This window comes from Chiloscyllium punctatum, chromosome 36, assembly GCF_047496795.1.
Source record: "Chiloscyllium punctatum isolate Juve2018m chromosome 36, sChiPun1.3, whole genome shotgun sequence".
NCBI classification, from domain to species: Eukaryota; Metazoa; Chordata; class Chondrichthyes; order Orectolobiformes; family Hemiscylliidae; genus Chiloscyllium; species Chiloscyllium punctatum.
In genome coordinates this window covers 29,169,794-29,181,045 of record NC_092774.1, presented here as the reverse complement: position 1 = coordinate 29,181,045, position 11,252 = coordinate 29,169,794, and the positions used below count along the sequence as shown (strand labels likewise).

The window sequence follows — 11,252 nt, the reverse complement described above, 5'->3', positions numbered from 1 at the left end:
CATGTTAACTGGTAGTGGTTGACCATCCGAGTGCTTCCCGATGCAGGGTTGCCCTGACACACTGGGAGGTTTCTATGATAAACTGTCCCGGGGGCTTCCAGCCGTACCGTGACGTCATACGGCGAGCCCCCGCTGATGGCCTGCAGCTGTTGTGACACAATAATGATGCTCGCCCCGGAACATGAATACGAATTGGTTCGTGAGTCACTACTGAATCATTCGATGGAATGTTCTTTCAACTTCACGGATTTATATATGAGAGGAGGGAAATGGGCAAGTCTTACACCTCGGGTCAACTCTTCCTTCACTCGCAACACCCCACACCCACCTCCCATTGTCCCAAGGCACTTTCCCCTGGAACCGCCGAATGTGTAACACCTGCCCATTTACCTGCTCCCTCCTGAATATCCTTCCAGGCTCGAACATACCTTCCAGGTAAAGCAGCACTTTACCTGCACATTTGCCACAAACTAGTCTACTGCATTCGTTGCTCACAGTCTCCATTAATAGTTATTCACCCTCCTACACAGATCGTTATTCACTCCTTTGTCCCTCCAATGTTCTCCCTCTGAACTTACAGCAAAGAGAGCAATGTGGACTGGTATCCCTGAGCCAGCTGTTTGTCCCATCTCCAGGAACAGGCCTCTCTCCACTGGTGGATAATTAAACTATTTTGCTGTTGCAATGACGTGAGGAGACTGTGTAAATATAAACTTTTTCTAAATCCCCACCTACCGTTGGTCGAACTGTGAGTTCACTCTGAATCACAACACGTGTCACAGCGCATTTGGAGGCCCACCTTAGCTCGGCTGGTTCTTCACAGCAAGTAAATGAGAGTCTCTCTTCGTATCATTATCTTGCCTTCTCCCTGTAAGTCTACACATTGTTACTTTGAACATGACCACCATATTCCCTTTTGTGTTCTTGAATCTGCCTCTTTGTCACGGTCAGACAGGGATTTACGGATCCGAACCACTCCCTGTGCGAAAATTTTCTTCCTAATGTTACTTGTTTTCCAAATGCCTTGAAATCTCTGCCATTTTTTTGGGAAATTGAAAGGATTCTCATTCCTGCACATGAGGCTGAATTGATTTAATTTCTAATGTAAAGGACTGCGGAAGCTGAGAATCTGAGACAGAAAGGGGAACTGCTGGGGAAACTCGGCAGGTTTGGCAGTACCTGTGGGAGAAAACAGAGTTCTGAAATATTGTCTCTGATTCTCTTTCCACCGATGGTGCCTGACGTGCTGAGTTCCTCCTGCAATTTCTGTTTTTGCTTTTAACTGAAAGTTCATTTCATCTTTCGGAATGAAACAACCAGACTCGGCATGTGGAGATATTTAACCCTTTCGAAACCTGTGAAGTGATTGGATTCAAACAAACCCAGCAATAATTTACTCTTTCTCAGCTCCACAGGCAGAGGGACCTGGGAAATGAAGCTGTCAGTGTGGTTCTGTATTGGTGGGCCGAGTGGTTAATGCGACGGACTTTAAATCTATTGCAGATTCCCCACGCAGGTGTGAACCCTGCCGACTATAAAATAAGAACTGTCGTCAAAACGAAAGGGAGACTGTTCCCCGGTTTCTTCTTCAAGATTCAAATCAGTGGAGGGTGAAAGATGTTTTACTCACATTGGGACTGGTCGGGAATCTGCAACCCACTGCCTGTCAGGGTGGTACAAGCAGATATCCACAGAGCTGCTTTTGAGGCGATGAGTCAAGTATTTGGAAATGAGACTAGAACAGTGAGGGGTGTGAAGTCGTGATCGAAATGAAGCAGGCACCTGAGGATTAATGTTCTATTTGCCAGTGAAAGCTCCTGCTTAACAAAGTTGGGACAATGGAAGGGAAGCAGTGACGGTGATTATCTTTGGCTGTTCACATTGTGAATGTTCCCATTGCTGCGCATGTCCGTGTTAACGTCAGAACTCTGCAGCATGGTGGCATTAGATACGCACAGTGCCGGGGGCGCAATGGATGATGCATCTGACTCCACCTCCCTGTTTGAAATGCAGCTCACAGCTTCTTCACACACCCCAATTAATCTTTCTCGTTGTCCTGAAGCCGGCATACGGTTTGAATTCCCGATCTGCGGGAATGAGAAACCTTTCACTGTCTCGCGTCAGTAAATGTCCCTGAGAACATCAGAGTCGAGTCACAGCGCAGTCAGATGAGGGCAAGCTGAAATAGCCCCACACACTGCTCACGGGCACATTTCACTTTCCCCAACACACCGCCCCAACCACTGCGGCTCTTGGGAGTGGAAAGGAACAAACACCAAAACCCAGTCTCATATTTGTGAATCTTCCGGAAATAACGAAACTGTTCATCCCTTCGGGTCTTCCATCCTGGGCTGACAGCGTTGATTTTAAATGGCTGTCCAGTCAGTGTCGATTCTTTTTGGCTGAAAATATCTTCCTTATCTCATCCCAGCATTTCTTGCTACAGAGAACTGTGTGGCAGAGTTCATGTATATATTTCCTTGTATAGTATTTTGTAAATAACATTCGTTTGCTGGTTGTTTGTATCGGGTATTTCAGGTTCATTAGCCGCTGTTTAAGTGTGTTGGGAGGTTTGTGGGCCACCATGATGCTGAGAGGTTTGAGTTGTCTGGACATCATTTCACAGATGTCTTGAATGTAAGGTAATGTGTCTAGGGTTTCTGCAGATGTTGTGTCTGCTTGTGTCAATTTGTTGATGTGAAATCGGCACACTGGGTTTATTGGGTAGGCAAAAGTGAGGACTGGAGATGCTGGAAGCCAGAGTTTAGATCAGAATGGTGCTGGAAAAGCACAATAGGTCAAGCATCTCCCGAGGATCAGGAAAATCGATGTTTCGGGCAAAAGACCTTCATCAGGAATAGAGGCAGGACGCCTCCAGGGTGGAGAGATAAATTGTGGGTGGGGGTGTGCTGGGGCGAAGGTAGCAAAGAGTAAAAAATGTGAATGGTGGTGGGGATGGAGGTGACAGGTCAGAGAGCAGTGTTTTGCTGATAGGTGGGAAGGGAGCTTGGCAAGTTGGACAGGTCATGAGATCAGTGCTGAGCTGGAAGGTTGGAACTGAGGTAAGGTGGGGGAGGGGGAATGAGGATACTGGCGAAGTCCACATTGATGCCCTGGGGTTGAAATGTTCCGAGGCGGAAGATGAGGTGTTCTTCCTCGAAGCGTCGGGTGGGGAAGCAGCAGCGACGAAGGAGGCCCAGGACCTGCATGTCCTCGGCCGAGTGGGAGGGGGAGTTGAAATGTTGGGGCACATGGCGATAGGGTTGATAGTTGCGGGTGTCCCGGAGATGTGACTTGACTCTCCAGTCTCCCCAGTGTTGGAGTGATCGCATCGGGAGCAATGGATACATAAAATTACATTGGTGGCTGTACCTGGGTTTGATTCCCGCGCAGCGAAACAATTTTCAGCAGAGATACCAACATATGCTCGTGTCTCCCTGGTGGTCTAGTGGTTAGGATTCGGCGCTCTCACCGCCGGGGCCCGGGTTCGATTCCCGGTCAGGGAAGCCATTGTTCATGTTCGGGACACTACTCTGGTGTGTGGGTATGTGAGATTCCGAGTTTCCAGTTACATCGGCGTTTAAAACCTAACTGAGCAGACCGACCGCCTCCTCCTTGTTGTCGAAGCCATCAATATCCAAGTCCTGGTGAATCAATCGACTGTCAGACTTCGATATGGTGTTTGTTCTGAGATTTCTGCCTCCAAATTCTTCTCTGATAATTTTCCTGTGAAAGAGATTGCAAAGGTCATCGCTGTCAGTCCACAATAGAAAATCAAAACACACAATTCTAGTTTCTGTGGAACATTCTTTCCTCTCTTAATACCCAAGATCTTTGTGCTGATCTATATGTAAATGTATACAGCAGAGTAATGTGGTAGATTGCATACTCCATGAAGACTTCACATGGACTCAAGTTGTTGAATGGACATCTATCGTGCGGTATTGACGTTCTTACTGAAGATATACAATATGCTGCGGTACAATATTACGAGCCCAGAACCAACTGCAAATCAGGCTTTTAGAGCCATAAACATTCCATCAAATATGTACCATATACCCCAGACTTATCTGTCTTATATTAACGCACGGTTGTCTTAGATTCCCAGAAGACTCGGATTTAAGTATCAAGTGTGAATTTTTATAAAAGAAGCCATGTTTTTGGACTCCTTCCATGTCATACTAACTCTATTACTGGATATACATCCATACTACACCGGGATTTGTGGATCAATGACGTGAGGCTTATCTTTACCCGCTTATACTTTTCTGTTGCATAAATGTTTCGACGAATGCCAATATTTTTCACCAGCCATAGAGTCGGAGACATAAAGCACAGAAACAGACCCTTCAATCTAAATTGTCCATGCCGACCGGATATGTAAAATTCATCTTGTCCCATTTGCCAGAACTTGACCAATATCCCACTAAACCCTTCCTATTCATACACCCATCCAGATGCTGCCACCAGCCTCCACCATTTCCTCTGGCAGCTCATTCCATGCATGCACAACCCTCTGCATGAAAAGGTTGACTGCAAGGTCCCTTTTAAATGTTTCCCCTCTCGCCCTCAATCTATGCCCTCTAGTTCTGCACTCCCCCATCCCAGAGAAAAGACCTTGTCTATTTACCCCAACCACGACCGTCAAGTTTTTATAAACCTCTTAGAAAAAAATCACTCAGACTGCGATGCTCCTGGGAAAATAGCCCCATCCTAATCAGCCTCTCCCTGTGGTTTAAAATCTTACCCTGGCAACATCCTTGTGAATCTTTTCTCAATCCTTTCAAGTTTCACAACATTGAAAGTCCCCTTCTCGTCTCGAATCTGTTCCCTATTTTAGTTGACCTTTTCACCCTGGAGGGAAAAAAGCCTCTGACGATCATAGAATCCCTCCAGGGTGGAAACAGACGATTCAGTCCAACAAGTCAACACCGACCCTCCAAAGACTAACCCACAGGGACTCATTCCCCTTCCCCTATTACTCTATATTTATCCCTAACTAATGCACCTACGTACACATCCCTCAACACTGGGGCAATTTATACACAGACAATCCAACTTAACCTGCCTGGACACGATGGGTAATTTAGCATGGCTAATCCACTCGAACCTCCACATTTTTGGAATGTAGGAGGAAGCCCTTGCAGACATGAGAGGTGGCGTGCAGGAAGAATGTGCAAACTCCACACAGACAGTCACCCGAGACTGAAATCGAACTCGGGTGTCTGGCACTGTGTGGCATCAGTGCAAACCACTGAGCTACCCTGCCACCCCAGTCCAGCCAATCTGTGTCTCATCATTTTTTCGAGGTCTCCCCTCAGCCTCTGTCTTCCCAGAGAAAAGAAAATCAGGTTTATGCCACTTCTCCTCATAACTAGAGCCCTTCAGACCAGGCAATGTCCTGGTGAGCCTTGTCTGTACCCTCTGCCAGAGCACCCACATCCTTCCAGTAGTGTGGAGACCAGAACTGAACGTAGTATTCCGAATGTGGCCAGAATAAATAGCTGTAACATAACTCGCCAACTCTTACACTCAAGGAAGCGTGCAGTGTTTCTTCTTGACCACCGTACCGACCTGCTTTACCACTTCCACGGATCAATATGCCCAAATCCTTCTGTATGCCAGTGCTGCTATGAGTTCTGCCATTTATAATACAATTCTTACATTTCCTTCTTCTCTAGCTTTGGACTTCCGCTACCATGGGGAATAGACATATAAAGTTGAGCAGCAAGACAAATTTCAACAGGAATAAAATGTCGAGCCACAGGGAAAAATAAAATTATGGCTCCAGCTTTTTTTCTCCTATTGACATTTGGATGATTAAAACCTGTCAGTGAAACCAGCCTCTCCCAGAGCGTATTGCACATGCTTCGTGGTGTCAGCTAGCACTGCACATATGCTGCGGTGTCAGCAAAAGCACTGAGCATGCTAGTCGCTGTCCGCGGAAACGGCCCCTGACTTTCTTGTGGAGGACCAATGGTGAGACCTGGAGGACCGGCAGAAGCCTGGTCCTCCTGCCAATCAGAGAGACCCCTTTGTCTGCATGTGGAAGTTGGGCCATGAGCTTCTGAACCTGCTGTTGCTCCTCTCTCTCTAAAGAAGATTGAACTTAGTCCCAGACTGCCACATCTTTACTCTGTCCAACATCTGTGGGTACGGCATCCTCTTTTCTCACCCACGTTTCCATTTATTTTTCATTCTGGGTTTCAGTTGCTTGCACGAACTGAAGGGAAAGGGAGTGAATCCAGGGAGGAGACAGACTCTGGAAAAGTTGGTCCAGGGCTGTGTTTCAATTGGCAAATGCATGGCAAATGCAGTACCACAATGTAAAGTTATAGACTTTGCTTTGGAAAAAAATAAGCAGGAAGGAGGTGCAGGGTTTAAATGTCAATAGACTGGGATGTGGAGGAAGTGAGGACTGCAGATTCTGGAGATCAGCGTCAAGTGTGTCGCTGGAAAACACAACAGGTCAGGCAGCATCCGAGGAGCAGAAAAGTCAACGTTTTGGGTACGAACTTTTCATCAGGAATGATGTGTGGATGTACAAATGGACCTCACTGTCCTTCTACACCAGTCAATGCCAGTTGTCAGACAGGTCCAGCAAGCAATGAGCAAGGCGGTACATTAGCAAGAGGAGTTCAAAAATGGGGATGTCTCCTGCAGTTTTGGGCGGTGGGGGGTGGTCATTGAATATATTCAAGCCTGAGTTAATCTGAATTTTGAACAATCAAGAGGTGGATGGTTATGGGGGAAAGCAAAAAAAATGGTTTTGAGACCAGTATAGAACAGTTACAGAGTCATACAGTACAGAAATAAACACTTCCGCCCAACTAGCCCAATGCTATGTTATCATACTTAACCAATCCCACTTGCCAGTGTTTGGTTCATATCCCTCTGTCGCAAAGCTGGTTCTTTTTTCTAAAAGCTGGACCTTCTTCTCAAGGATACTATGTCCTTGGCTTCTTTCAGAGGGGTTGTAAAACAGTCCCAGGCTCCAAAATGACTGGTTTGGTACAGAGATTAAAAGTATATCGGGAGGCCTTTTTGTTTTTATGTAAACAGATAAGACTTTATGTCAAAGCTTTTATGTTTTTGAAGTGACGTGCATAATAAAAGGGGAGGGGTCAGTTGTGAAAGCTGAAATCTTGTTTGAGTGAGTTCAGCAGTGGACTGTGTGGAGAAAAGCTGTTAAACCCTCTCTCCTTCTATCTTCCTAACTCTGACCTGTTTCAGTTTTACTCTCTGTTTAAGAGGTTTGTTTATTGGGCCTGTTGTGTACATTTGGAACAGCATATTTAAGTCTAGTTTCGATAGGCTGAGTTCTGTGGGTATTCTCTATTCTGTTCTTTGTGATTCCTTCCACAATCTTGTGAATACACTTTTGTTTTAAAACCTGGTAGTCAACCTAGCTAACGTACTCTGGGTAATTTTCACTGTACACAGTACAGATAACAAACTTATGGTCTGAGCTACCTGCTTCAGAATGTTTTGAGTGGTCTAGCCTAGACCATAACACCTCAGAACCTTTCCCATTCATGTCCTTATCCACATTTAAACATTGTTACTGTGCCAGCATCCTTCGCTTCCTCTGGACATTCATTCCACACACAAACCACTATTTGTGGAGAAAAAAAAGTGTGCCTCATGACTTTTTAAAATCTTTCTGCATTCACCTTCAAAATTTGCTTCCTAATGTTGAAAGCCCCGCTCTAAGGAAAGGACACCCGTCATTCACTTCATCTGTAGCCCCGATGATTATTTCAGTTTCAGGTCACCTCTCAACCTCCTTTGCTCCGGTGAAAAAGATTCCAGCCTATCCATCTAGATGTAGGTATATTCGTATCCAGTTATGATCTGTTCAATGTTGGTGCAGGCTCGAAAGACCGAATAGCCTATTCCTACTCCCAATTCTCTCACATTGTGTCCAGGACAGCAAGACACCATAAGAGATAGGAGTAGAAATCAGGCCATTCAGCCCATTGGTCTGCTCATACAATTTAATCATGACTGATAACTTTCTCAGCTGGAATATGTGTTGCTGGAAAAGCGCAGCAGGTCAGGCAGCATCCCAGGAGCAGGTGAATCGACGTTTCGGACATGAGCCCTTCTTCAGGAATGAGGAAAGTGTGTCCAGCAGGCTAAGATAAAAAGTAGGGAGGAGGGACTTGGGGAGGGGCGTTGGAAATGCGATAGGTGGACGGAGGTCAAAGTGAGGGTGATAGGTCGGAGTAGGGGTGGGGGCGGAGAGGTCAGGAAGAAGATTACAGGTTAGGAAGGCGGTGCTGAGTTCGAGGGATTTGACTGAGACAAGGTGGGGGGGAGGGGAAATGAGGAAACTGGAGAAATCGGAGTTCATCCCTTGTGGTTGGAGGGTTCCTAGGCAGAAGGTGAGGCGTCCTTTCTCCAACCGTCATGTTGCTATGGTCTGGCAATGGAGGAGTCCAAGGACCTGAATATCCTTGGTGGAGTGGGAGGGGGAGTTGAAGTGTTGAGCCACGGAGTGGTTGGGTTGGTTGGTCCGGGTATCCCAGAGATGTTCTCTGAAACGTTCCGCAAGTAGGCGACCTGTCTCCCCAATTTAGAGGAGGCCACATTGGGTGCAGCGGATGCAATAAATGATGTGTGTGGAGGTGCAGGTGAATTTGTGGCGGATATGGAAGGATCCCTTGGGACCTTAGAGGGAAGTAAGGGAGGATGTGTGGGCGCAAGTTTTGCATTTCTTGCGGTTGCAGGGGAAGATGCCGGGAGTGGAGGTTTTGTTGGTGGGAGGTGTGGATCTGACGAGGGAGTCACGGAGGAAGTGGTCTTTTCGGAACTCTGATATGGGAGGGGAGGGAAAAATATCCCTGGTGGTGGGGTCCGTTTGGAGGTGGCGGAAATGATGGTGGATAATACACTGCATATGGAGGTTGGTGGGGTGGTAGGTGAGGACCAGTGGGCTCTATCCTGGTGGCGGTTTGAGGGGCGGGGCTCAAGGGCAGAGGAGCGGGAAGTGGAGGAGATGCGGTGGAGGGCATCGTCGATCACGTCTGGGGGGAAATTACGGTCATTGAAGAAGGAGGCCATCTGGGTTGTACGGTATTGGAACTGGTCCTCCTGGGAGCAGATGCGGCGGAGACGAAGGAATTGGGAAAATGGGATGGCGTTTTTACAGGGGGCAGGGTGGGAGGAGGTGTAGTCTAGGTAGCTGTGGGAGTTGTTCAGTTTATAGTAAATGTCCGTGTTGATTCAGTCGCCCGATACTCTTCACCGAACACTGATTACTTTCCATTTCAGTTTCATTATCCAACTCTCTTTTGAATGCCATAATTGAATCTGACTGCAACACTCTCTCTTGCAGACCATTCCAAAGGTCAAAAATTTTCAATCATAAACGAAATAAGTTCTGGATCTCTCCCAAAACACAATTCATATGGATCTTGCTTCGAATCATTTGCAGTAAGTTCTTCACATGGACAAATTTGCAGCTTAGAGCATTTGTTCAAATTTAATATTATATTGGAGTGGCACAGTGGTTGGCATTGCTACCTCACTGCATTAGGGACCTAGGTGCAATTCCAACCACAGGTGAATGTCTGTGTGGAGTTTGCATGTTCTCCCTTTCTGCATGGGATTCCTTCCACAGTCCAAAGATGTGCAGGTTAGGTGGATAGAAATGGAAAGCTCTAGGAAGGGGAGGGAGGAGTCGGAGACGGTCCAGTGAATTTGAGGTCGGGGTGGAGGACTGTACGTTCCAAGGGTGAGAGGTTGGAGTGGGTGAGAGTGATGGAGAGGTTGAGGTGGTGAATGTCGCGGCGGCAGTTGGCTATGAAGTGATCGAGGGCAGGTAAGAGGCCAGCACTGGGTGACCAGATGGATGGGGTGCGTTGGAGGCGTTGGAGGCGGGAGAAGTGGTCGTCAGAGGGTGGGCGGGAATCCTGGTTGAAGAAGAAGGCACGGAGGCGAAGGCGGTGGAAGAATTGTTCGATATCATGCCGCGTGTTGAAGAGTAGTACTGGGTATTGTCGTGATTGTAATTATGACAGTCAGCTGAGTTCCCTTATTAGGGTGTTCCCCTACTTTTGTTAACATTTCACATCGATAACGTTTAGATTCCCAATATCTGCATGGTGCTTTCTCTACTTGAGTGATTCAGTGACATTTTTTTTAATGAATTGCTCCTGTGATATCTCATGAGAGGGTTTATGATTTTAACAGTGCCATATAAATTGTTCTGGGTAACAATGTGCCCAAGTGAGAAAGAACTGACCATCCGTAAATATTTGTTTTTAAACAATGGACATAAAATTAATGTTTGGAAAACACACAACTTGTCATGTATTAAGATCAGAAATAGGAATGGGAGTAGGCGGGTGACTGTTGAGATGCTCTGTCTTTCTTCACCGGCCATGGCTGAATTCTCTCTCCATACTTTTCCACGACTTCACTTGATGAATGGGCTACGCTCCAAGAGCTTGTGAGTTTTAAATAAACCTGTTGAACTATAATTTAGCGTTGTGTGACTTAGGACAAAACTTTTTTGATTGAGGATGTTATTACACATACTGGAGCAGTGGTATTTGAACCTGGGCCTCAGGGCTCAGAGATAGGGACACTACCACTGCACCATAAAAAAGCCTCTCTGGTAAATGAATGGAAACATCTTCTTCCTCAACATAGGACACGACCATTGTTCTCTCCGAGCCCATTAGAGTAAATTGAGCCATTCTCTTGTTGAATGAATGAGTGAGAACACCTTCCTCCTGAACATGGGACGCTCCTTCTGTGCTCCTCGAGCCCTTTGTAGTAAAGGGGCGAGGACAGTGAAGGGCCTGCGAACCTCTCCACCAGTCCCAAAGCCTGAGGTCCGTTGGGACTAATTGGAGAGCGACATTCCGGGGGTAGGACCAATACTGTCCACACACCCGGTCGCCATTGGTCAGGTGGAATAAGGTGCGCTCTGATTGGAGAGAGCGTGGATGACGCGCGTCACTGAAGGAGGAGACGGAAAGAGAAGAAAAACAAAGATGGCGGCGCGAGGCTGCGGTTTTCTCATCGACTCAGCGGGCGGTTTCTGACGGAGGGAGGGGGGCAGACAGGCATCGTTTACCTCAGAAAATACCTTTAAAATACATTTCAAATTTAGTCGGAACTTTTCAAACAAAAGTTGTGAAGAAAAGGAGACAGTCCCCGGTGGGGTTTATTGTTTATTTTTGTATAATTTCCGGGGCCCGGGAAGGGGGAGGTGACGGTTACCGGGTGAACGAGAAAAC

The 11,252-nt window shown here is 46.8% G+C and overlaps 1 non-coding gene across 1 annotated transcript; it reads left to right on the top strand.

The window, feature by feature from the left end:
* The first annotated feature begins 3,434 nt into the window (after positions 1-3,434).
* trnae-cuc (transfer RNA glutamic acid (anticodon CUC)) lies at positions 3,435-3,506 on the top strand. The gene has a single exon. It is a non-coding gene; the product is annotated as a tRNA-Glu (tRNA).
* Positions 3,507-11,252: the final 7,746 nt, after the last annotated feature.